This window comes from Sturnira hondurensis, unplaced genomic scaffold (genome assembly GCF_014824575.4).
Source record: "Sturnira hondurensis isolate 20B ecotype Veracruz unplaced genomic scaffold, ASM1482457v3 Scaffold0006496, whole genome shotgun sequence".
NCBI lineage: Eukaryota > Metazoa > Chordata > Mammalia > Chiroptera > Phyllostomidae > Sturnira > Sturnira hondurensis.
Window position 1 is genome coordinate 25,582,106 of NW_028079127.1, and position 10,796 is coordinate 25,592,901.

The following is a 10,796-nucleotide window of genomic DNA, read 5'->3' on the forward strand; positions in this document are numbered from 1 at the left end:
TGGCTGTTTCTTTCCCCCTTCTGGTACCCCTATAATCCGGATGTTGGAACGTTTAAAGATGTCCTGGAGGTTCCTAAGCCTCTCCTCATTTTTTTGAATTCTCATTTCTTCATTCCTTTCTGGTTGGATGTTTTGTTCTTCCTTCTGGTCCATTCCATTGATTTGAGTCCCAGTTTCCTTTCCATCACTATTGGTTTCCTGGACATCTCCCTTCATTTCAATTAGTTTAGCCTTCATATGTTCCTCTAATTCGTGACTATAATCCACCAGTTCTGTGAGCATCCTGATAAATAGTGTCTTGAATTGTGCTTCTGAGAGGCTGGCAATTTATTGGTCGCTTAGAGTTATTGGCTCTGGGACTTTGAGTTCTTCTTGTGCCATCTTTTGGGCTGTTTTTGCCTGTTCCATAGCAGGATCGGAGCCCTAAAGTGTTCACTGGAACAGGGCAACTAAGTCGCTGGGTTGTGACGCTGTATGTGGGGGCGGGGTCAACAAGGAACTAAGGCGTCCAGTTTGCCGCCTCCCGCCTCGGCCCCCACTGGTGCCGCAGCTGCTGCCATCACCAGTCCCATGCGTTTCGTTCCACTGCATGCGAGTGTGCCACCGCTGTCAGCCCTCGCCCCCTGGGGCCTGCGTGGTCTGTCTCACTGTGTGCGAATGTGCGACTGCGGTCATTCTGCCACACACCCCGACTGGTTCCGGGCTGCCTGTGCACCTAGGTCGGGGGACCTGTCCTGCCCGACCATGCTCACTGCTGGCACCGCCCCTCTTACTGTCCGCGTTGAATGGTTCGTAGTTGTCGGACTTTGGTATAATTCAATTTTCTGTCCTTTGGCTGTGTCTTTGTTTCTCCAAACCTTTGTTGTATTCAAACTTGGTTGTGGGAGAAGGCACAGTGTTTCCACCTATGCCTCCATCTTGATGGAAGTCCTCTGAAATATTCTTTTATCCAAATCTTTGTAACTATGGATGGCTGTGGGATACAATTCTGGCCACAAACTTACACAGAATTCTTCCTTGGAATGAGCACTTCTGGGGAATCATTTCTTTTCTCCTAAAAAGCAATGGATTGGCTAGAGTGACCCTTTGTTCTTCTTCTGCTGTGAAGTCCTGTTGGCAAAGCTGTATCAGTCATCTTATAACCATGTGCTGAAAGAAAAAGAAACCTCTATTCAAATTACTGTGGCCCAGTTTCTGTTACTTATAGGTGATTGGCTTCCTTCTGACACAGAAACCTCATTTTTCTTGAATAATGTATTTACAAATTTTCACAAAACTTTTCTCAGGTTTCATTCTAGAACACATTCAACTATGGTAGAACTTGTGGACCTGACTCAAGCCCTAGTGTGTATTTTAACTCCAGCCAATCTACAAACTGCAGAAGTGAAACTATTTATTGTTCAAGTTTAATTTCTTCTGATTTTCCCAAGGCTATTAATACAAAAATTTCTACTCTAATGCTTCTATATACCTTGTGTTTTTAAAACAAAAGAGGTCTTTTGTTTTTTGACACTTACCATGCCTTGAATTCATAAGGAATGGGCTACAGCAACCCAGGCTCCTTTCCATTGCTTCCTACTAAATGTGCTTCTCTGGGTGGAGCAGGCTGGCTCTTCAGCTGAACCCAGGTACATTTCTCTTTGGCTTACTTATTTTTCTGATCATTTGCCCTCACACATGTTCAGGAAGCTTCCTCAGCTCTTAGAGCACTTAATGTGCTCAATACATACATTAATTTTCTTGGTGAAAATCTTGCCTTTAAGTTGTTTGTTCACAACTATGCCCAATGCACACTGGGTGACATTGTAGACACCTCCTGTGTTGTTGTGGGAACAATTGTGGAACATTCTTTTTTGAACAGTGCCCAGTCCCTTGATGTCTACAACCTCACCTTTCTAGTAGGTTCTCCTGTATGTTGCCAAAGCAACAACTTCGTGTTTTCTAAAAGGCCTGTAGAACATGTAGGGGGTGCCTCTCCTCTTTTCCTTTGTGTTAGTCATTTTGGTGAATTACTGGAAGATGGAGATTCCAGCCAAAAAGCAGAAGTTGGAGCCTGGCATGAAGTCCATATATATAATTTTTGCCTTCCTCAATTTTCCTTTTATATTTCTAATCTCTCTTTCTCTGTCATTTTCTAACATGAAATATATGAAATTTGGGTTGAAATAAATCAAAATTATTATTGTAGTTGTAGAAATATACACACAAGTAAGCCATTTATATCAGACTTTTATGTAGAAAGTATTTGCTTTTGGCAAGATTATTGTACTTTTCAGAAGTTCTTGTTTGCATCATGCAAGGAATAAAGAATCAGAGGAGACATTTAAAGCAAAGGATAACGTTGTTCTTAATGTGGCTCAAAGCAACAGACTGGAAAATAAAATAGAAAGTGGCAAAGCTGTTCTATGACATTCAAGGTGGCTCAGTGACACTCCTTAGTCACCCTGTGCAGATATGCAAGCTCCTGCTTCTCTCTGCTCTCAGGATGCCCTAGGTGTCTGCCCACTTTAGCAATTCATTTGTTTACATGCAGTTTTTCCTGCCAGGCTGTGAGACCCTCAGCAGGCAGCAGCTCTGTGTCTGCATCCCTCGTGCTGTTAGGGAGCCTGGCATTCCTGGGGTCTCAAAAAAAGCTTACTAACAGATGGAAAGAGAGAAAGAAGAAATCACATAAGCAGGTTAAAAATTAAAAATTGTTTATCTGTGGTAAGTTTGGTTCCCTGAAATCAGGGGATATGTCATGTAAGTATGTTTGTCTGAAGGAAACATGGACTTTTTTTTCTTTGTTTCTGCCCCCTCTCCCCCAGGAGGGGTTAAATTCACGGATATTCATCTTGATTTTTTTTTTTTTTGCCACAAATGAAATGAGGATATGTGATATATGATAAAAGACTTAAAGCTTGTCATGTTGGACAGCTTGCTTTCCCCTTCTCTGTCTGTATGTCTGTCTCTCTCTCTCTGTCTCTTTCTCTTCCTCTCTCTCATTCTTTCTTGTCTATTCCTTTGTGGGGATCTTTGAGCTCTTATACTATCTCTTGGCTACAGGGCTGTCCAAGCTGCAGTATCCTAAAGACAACACTGAAGGGCCCATCATGTTTTTTATTTTCATCTTCATCAAAATTTGCCAGATTTCTATTGTCATCAAAAGTTGTTGCTCTTTACTGAGCTTAATCTCATAAACCACTTTGCTTCAAGGTATTGATGGTTAACAATTAGCAAGTCTCTATTTTATCTTTTTTTGTGTGCTAAAAAGATATCCTCCAATACCTAAATGCAGGGATGTCAAACTCATTTTCATTGGAGTCCACATCAGCCTCGCAGTTCCCTTCAAAGGGCTGAATATAATTTTAGAACTGTATAAAGGTAACTACTCCTTAAATAGGGGCAAGCTACCTTTGGCTCTTTGTGAAGGCAACAGTGAGGCTGATGTGGCCCTCGGTGAAAATGAGTTTAACACCCCTGCCTTAATAGAAAAGAAGGTGTGATGCAACACCCAGGTTCACACTTCTGCACCAAGAGGCTCATTCCCCCAGGTGCTCAGTGTTGGTTGCTGGTGGCTCACAGCTGCCTCTGTCTCTGAGACTCACAGAGGCTGCCTTGCCCAAGTCTGTGCCCCAATCACATTCAATGATTAATGACACAGGAGCACAAAGGCCAGTTCCTTTTGCCAATGTTTGAGGACAACTCTGAAAGACCCTCGTACTAACAGAGTTCTTTATGGAACTGGCTGAGGTTTTTGATACCGGTGCATTGTAATTCCACTTCTCCATGCTCAACCAACTTCCCTCATTTCCTCAGAGGTTTTGTTGCTGGGCACACTCCTCGATAAAACTGCTGCATGCAAATCTTTGACACAGACAGTTGGTATCCAAAGTGGTCCTAGGAAGCAGTCTCTCATATGGAGATTTAGAACTAGATCACCCATTGGCTCTCTGGCAGAGAGGACTCTATGGTATGCAGTAGGTACAATTCTTAAAACTGGGATAGCATATCAGTAAAAGGGAATGAACAAGCTGGTACAATATCTCAGACACTTGGGAAGTATAGGGAAAGTAATGAATTTAAGGAGTATAGAAGCAGACATGCTATTAATGCCTTTGAGACAGACACAAAAGGCTGAGGTGATTAATCATCAATTTAGGGCACAGTGTGACAGTGAGAAAGCCTCTGTGGCAGCAGGAAAAAGATTTGTCTTTGGTAGCTGGAGAGCAGACAAAGCTGGAGATCAGGCCCAGGGCAGTGTAACTCCAGAGAAGGTTAAATTCTATGCCTCAGCAAGTCTTCTACACCACAGTCAGAACCCTGCTTTAGATAGAATGGGACCTTGACACTTGGGACAGTGACAGTGGTATCAGTGCATATAAGAAGCTTAAAACAATTCCTCTTTTTTCACCCTCTGGCTTGCAGAAATGGCACAATCCTTCCCTGAAAACACTAGTGTTCCCTCTCTTGCTTGAGGACAATGCAGAGGCCTCTGCTGCAAGAGACCACGTGCCAGTCTCATGATAAAACTGCTCCCCCACTTGTCCACCAGATCAATAGAGTCCAATCATGACATAACTTGTCCTGTGAGGTGCTGGACCTGCTGAGGGGAAGAAAGGACTCTGTGCCAAAGGCACTGCAGGACTGAGCCATTACATACCTGCAGAGCTGGTTAGCATTTATGAGACTGGATCCTGAGGGTGCTGAATGAAGAGGTGTTAGAACATAAAGTTGGATAAAATAAGGGAGAATTGATAAAAATGAGAGCACTCTCCTGTGACACGAGATTTAACTTTCCCGTGATACAAAAAAGGGCCATGTGAGATTGTGCTAACAAGTGTCAGCATGACTTGTGGAAGCTCAGAGAAAGTGAGGGGAAGTAGAAATGCCAGAATTGCTGTGGTAGACAATAGAAGAAGGGATAAAAAGGCTCAGGGAGAAGTGGATATGTTAGCATATACATACTATTAAAAGGAGAAAATATGGCCAATTTTTAGGGCATCCTAGTGGACACTCCACTTACCAAAACAATGAAGAACACTCTGGGAAGAGGAGAACCAGTAGCAGTGAGATCAGGGTGGGGTGACCATGGGAAGTGCTGTTACAGAACTGGGTTCCCTGGTGGCAGTGGGGGTGATCAGAACCTGAAATAATAGGGGCTGAATGGTGACACTTAATCAGAACCAGAGTGGGTAAAATGGTAATGACTGGCAAGGTTGGCATGGTAGGCAGGGGAACAACATACATATAGTTTGAGAGGTAAGTAATAAAGCATGGTGTCCCAGGGGCAAGGGTACAAGCTGAAAATGAACTAATGCTATACTTCAGCATAATTCAAGGTTTTCCCTGAAGACAGTATTGGGAAAACATTTTAGAGGCAAAGGTTTAGGTGCTGCATTAGATTATTCACTTTGGAAATAGAATTGCCCCTAGGTAAGAATGTATATAAATTCATAGGCACTGGTGAATATCCCGGATAGTTTGTATGGGTTCAGGAATGAGAAAGAGAGAAAGATCGGGAGCATGAAGGCATGTGGATGGACCTATGAGAGTGGGCATAATCTTTGTAAGCCATGTAAATGTCTATAGTAAGTATCTGCCATGGAAAAGGCACTAAATAGCCAAAGGGAGAGACAGTTTTGGCCAGTTCATGTCCTCCAGCCTCTGTCACTAGTCACTTTAATGCAGATATGATGGACCCACCAATGAGTGCCATGATGGAAGGAATAGAACAAATAACATGGGCTTCTTTCAAAAGCTGATCTTACTGTGCTGCTATCGTGTTCAGCCTTCCTACAACAGAGACAAATCCTGAGCCTCTGCTGTAACACCATCACTTGGGGAGAGCAATCAAACATTTGGTGATAAATTGATTACTTTGGAGTTTTTTCGCCCTGGAAGAGCAGTTATTTGTCCAGAGTGGGATCAACATGTATTGTGGGTATGGCTTTTCTTTCCCCAGACCCATTGCCTCAAGCAGAACTAGCATCCAAAGATTCATGATGTGTGGCCCATTGACAAAGAATTTTGCATATTATTCAAGATGAAGGGACCCACATTACAGCAAAGGAGTTGAGGTAGTGGGGCCCTCTGGCCATATTACATAGCATACCATGAGCTTGATAAAATGGCCTTTGAAAGGAGTAGCCAACCATCAACTTGGAGGATTCAGTATATACTCTAAATGAGCAATTCTTAGGTAGATTAGAAAGGTCTGAAAAACAAGGAGTAGAAATAAGTATGGTGACCCATTTGGAGAGTGTATTCTTCCTGTCACCTCATGTTAGTCTGTAAGTCTACTGGTTTGATACCCAGTGAGGGAATGACTCCAACAGGGCATACACTGAGTCCCATTAAGAATTAATCTAAAATTGGATGTGAGGGCAATCTGGCTATGACATCTGTCACCCCATTGATAGCCAGGGTTGATTTGACTGATCTGGCTGGCTAGGCAGGTGTCCCCTTCCTCCCTCACTGATTCATGTTCATCCCTCCCAAAGCCGTGCACTTGGTTCAAGAGGATAACTTTCCCAATTAGGGGAGAGGAGTATAGTCTTCAGTCAAGGCTATACGAGTAGCTGCACTCCCCTGCTACAACCTCCAAACAAACTCTCAAGAATAAATCTAAAGTTGCTACCTACCTACTTTGAGATACTTATGTTAGCAGGCCAAAAGGCAAGTGCAAGAATTATCATACAGGATCATTGTCTGTTGGTCAAGGAGGGAGGGCTACTGTTCTACAATGGGGACATGAGAAAGTACATGTCACCCAAGTTACCCCCTGGGGAATTTCTCTGTGATTTCTTGGGAGTTTGTCATGACCTCTCAGGTTGAGGTTCTCAGTTATTCTACTTAGTAAGCCACCTGTGCCACAGATGAGCTAACCAATGGAGGTGAAAATCTAGGATGAGTAATGGAGAGAGAGACAATGAACACCACTTTCGGCCTTGAAAGGTAGAGCAGCAGGAGTGTGATTCATCCCACAAACATTTCTTTCCAGGAAACAGGAGCAATCTGAATACTGGAAGACCTATTCCCAGTGGGGTTAACTTATAAGAAGTAAGGAGATCCAAACATATGATGGAGTGGAAGCTACACCACCCAGATCCCACACTGTTCATGATGGACATCCTCATTCCTCAGCTGCTGAGAATGTTGACTGTTGATGGTTGTAAGCTCTGTTCTCCTGATACTTTTGGAGCTTCCTCAATGAAGTTCATGCTCCTTGGGGAGTACTGCCTGTATCTAATGTCAGGTGATGCTGGCATACAAGCTTCTAACTGTTACCTCAACCAGGGACAGCTCTGAAGGACTATATAGTTCTAGAGCTCCATGTAGAATCAACCAAAGCCTCTCTCAAGACTGCATCATGGTTCAGCTACTCCCTCTGCGGAACACATCCCTCATTTCCTTACAGATGTTGTTCCTCAACACACCACATACAAATCTTCACCTCAGATTCTGTGTCTAGGGTCCTGAGCTAAGGCAAAGTGGTAGGCAGGAATATTTTAATAACAAATATAACTTTCCTTAAAATTTTACCATATATATATATGGGTGGTAGGTGGGTCCTCCTTGCCCAACACAGGTTGACCCTTTCTTAAGGAAAGGCTTTCCTTAGAAGAATGAAAATAAAGCTCTAGGGAGAAATCACCTCAGTAGGTGTTACTGATTTAATTCCATAGGAAATGTGTACTGTCTTAATGATTATTATGTTGACTCTGTGGCATCTAATCAAGTTGAGTTTAAGAATTAATTTTTATTTTAAGAAAACCAATAGCTCATGATTCGAGTCAGTTAATATCAATTCTAATTCATAGATTATATAAAAACTGGTGAGAATCATGATAAAAGAAAGACTTGGCTTTGGAATCAGAGAAACCAGGATTTAAATTCCAACTAGTCATTCACGAAATGTGTGTTGTACAAACCATAATTTCTGAGCTTTGTTAATCTCTAAAAAAGAAATGATACTTCATGGTATTTTTTTACACTTACTTGAGGACATGTTTAGAAAGAGGGGAAGGGAGGGAGAGAGAAGAGAGCAACACCAATGTGAGAGAGATACATTGATTAGTTGCTTCTTGTACACACTCTGACTGGGGGCAAAACCTGCAACCTAAGTATGTGCCCTGGCCAGGAATTGTGTCTGCAACGTTTTAGTTTGCAAGACAATGCTCTAACCAACGGAGCCACATAGGCCAGGGCTACTTCATGGCTTGTGTGTGTGTGTGTGTGTGTGTGTGTGTGTGAAAATTAAAGACAATGTCTAATGAGTTTCTAGGTCTGTAGCCTTTATGCATGACACAAGAACTCATTCTTTTGCTCAACAAAAATTTATTCAGTACAAATCTTTATTAAGCAGCATTTGCTGATGTGTATCAGGTCCTATGCTAGGTTCTTGGGGCAAGACAGATGGACAAGCACACTCTCTATTTTGAAGGGAGTTTGTACTTTAGGGTGGGGGGTGCATACATAAAGCAGAGGAGCTGTATCAAAGATTGTCTTAGTCCATTTGGGCTGCTGAAACAAAACTATAGACTGGGTGGCTTATACACAACAGAAATTTACTTCTCACATTTCTGAAGGCTGGGAAGTCCATGATCAAGGTGCCAGCAGATTTAGTGTCTGCTGAAAGCCTGCTTTCAAGTTCGTAGATGGCTGCCTTCTCACTGTGTCCTCTCTTGTGAAGAGGGAAGGGAGCTCTCTGGGGTCTCTTTTTTATATAAGACATCAATTTCATTCATGAGAACTCCACCCTTCTGACCTAGTCACCTCCCAAAGGCTCCATCTCTGAACATCACATTGGGGATTAGGTTTCAACATGAGAAGTTTCCTGGGCCATTGCATCATTATTTTCCGTAAAGAAACCCATATTCTCAGAACCCAGCTTATTTTACCATGGCTTCCTTTAGCATTTAAGTTTCCTCTAAAACAAAGGGAGGAGGGAAGAGGCATATGACAGTGACATAAACTCTTAGCATGGCTTTTATTTAAACAACTTTTGAAGTGACCATTTTGTTGTCATCCTTGTCCCAATCAATGAGGTGGATATATAGGTCTTGAGGCCACAACTGTTTGTCTGATCATTTAACCTTTGGAAGCAGATTTTGTTAAAGTGTTCCTGTTGCTGAAAATGAATTACAAAGCTTTCGCTTTTCTGTAAGAAATAAGAGTGCCCAGATGAGATTACATGGCTTCCTATGATATCTAAATAAGATTAGTTTGCTGAAGATCACATTAAAATCCCATTAAAGAGATGGTTCTGCTCTAGTCCCCCTTCTCCTCAGGCAAGTTCTGAGTGAGTTGATGAAAATTGCTCAGGGATGACACACAGGCTTTGAGCACCCTGTGGAGACTAGGGGGTGGGGTGGAAATATTCTCCTGGCCCTGTTTATTGTAGGAATAGAATCTGTGTACATGGCCCATTACTTATAGATGACAGTCGTGACTCTAAGGAGGGAAGGCTTTAGGGAGGAAATGGTAATCAGATGAAAGGATCAAGGGATGGAGGTAGTGAGGTCATTCCCAGAGAAGGCCCAGGAAATCATTAATTCATTTGCTTCCTGTGACAAAAATAATAATATTAGTGTTGAATTATTTATAGCTTTCCTTCAAACCTGTTTCTGAGGAGGAGGAATATTTTGCTCTCTGGAGGTTACCAAGCTTGAATTTTTGTTATGCTGACCTAAATATCAGTGTAACTTTGGATTGGTGCTGAGAAAGGGATGCATTGGGGTAACTCCTACAATGCCCAAAGAGGGCAAGAGGGTGGTAGGACTGTTGAGAGAGCAAAGATGAAGCTTGGGGAGAGAAAGAAAGGGACTGAGAGGGCTGTTGTGATCGCTGGGCCTCCCTTTGGAAAAGTCAGGCAAGTGATGAGATCTGCAATGTAATTCCCCCCTGCATCTCTTCAAGGGGCTTCCTTGAGGACTTAAAGTGTTTTGTAATAATTTGGACGTAGAACTGAGGTTTTTTTTTAAATGGCCATGATATAGCCCTGAAATGGCCAAAGTTTCACTGGTTTGATAATTTAATTATCTAATTTTCTTGAGTGCTAGGTGTTTACTAGAGACACAAAGATGATGAATATAGAGCCTGATGTTAAGGGGTTTCTTGTCAAGTTTTGTGGACATGTAAACAAACATAATTACATACAATAGGTGCTTGAGTGAAAGCAAGCACAGTGAGCAAAGGGGGATGAGGAAGGGGTAGCTGAACGTGGAAAATCCAAGAAAACTTCACGGAGGAGTCTTGTGTCATGACAACTTTGAGGGATCAATCTGCTTGAGTCTTACAAGATTTCACCCTTGGGTGTTTCCAATTGGCTGAGGAAACATCTCTTACTGTCTTGGTTCCCTACACTACATCCTGTGGAGGCTCTACGCTCGAACTTTCTATGACTTTTTCTGCTGATGGGAGATGGTGACTTTTATAAAGAAGTAAAAGGAAAAGGGAACAGGATAACATTTGGTGTTCCTAATGACCTTTGTTCTGAGGGCCTTCACAAGAACAGCACTGTTAGAACCTTGTCTTAAGTCTTATTGGGACAAATATCTGGCATCTCAGGGTATCTTTTTATTAACATCACACAGTTTTTGTTGTTGTTACCAGATGGAAAATGAAATCAGATACAATATTTGAAATATTTTGCCTCTTTACCTATTTTTATTTTGAAATGATATAATCCTTATTGTCAAACTTTTTCTGAAACACTTTAGGCCATTTATTTTTTTATAACCATATGAGGACAATTTAATGAAATATAAAATAACAATAGACAGAATGGGTTAATCAAAAACTAGTTTTTTAAA

At 42.0% G+C, this 10,796-nt stretch overlaps 1 pseudogene; it reads right to left on the reverse strand.

The window, feature by feature from the left end:
• Positions 1-1,513: 1,513 nt before the first annotated feature.
• LOC118989617 (60S ribosomal protein L21-like) lies at positions 1,514-2,028 on the reverse strand (annotated as a pseudogene).
• Positions 2,029-10,796: the final 8,768 nt, after the last annotated feature.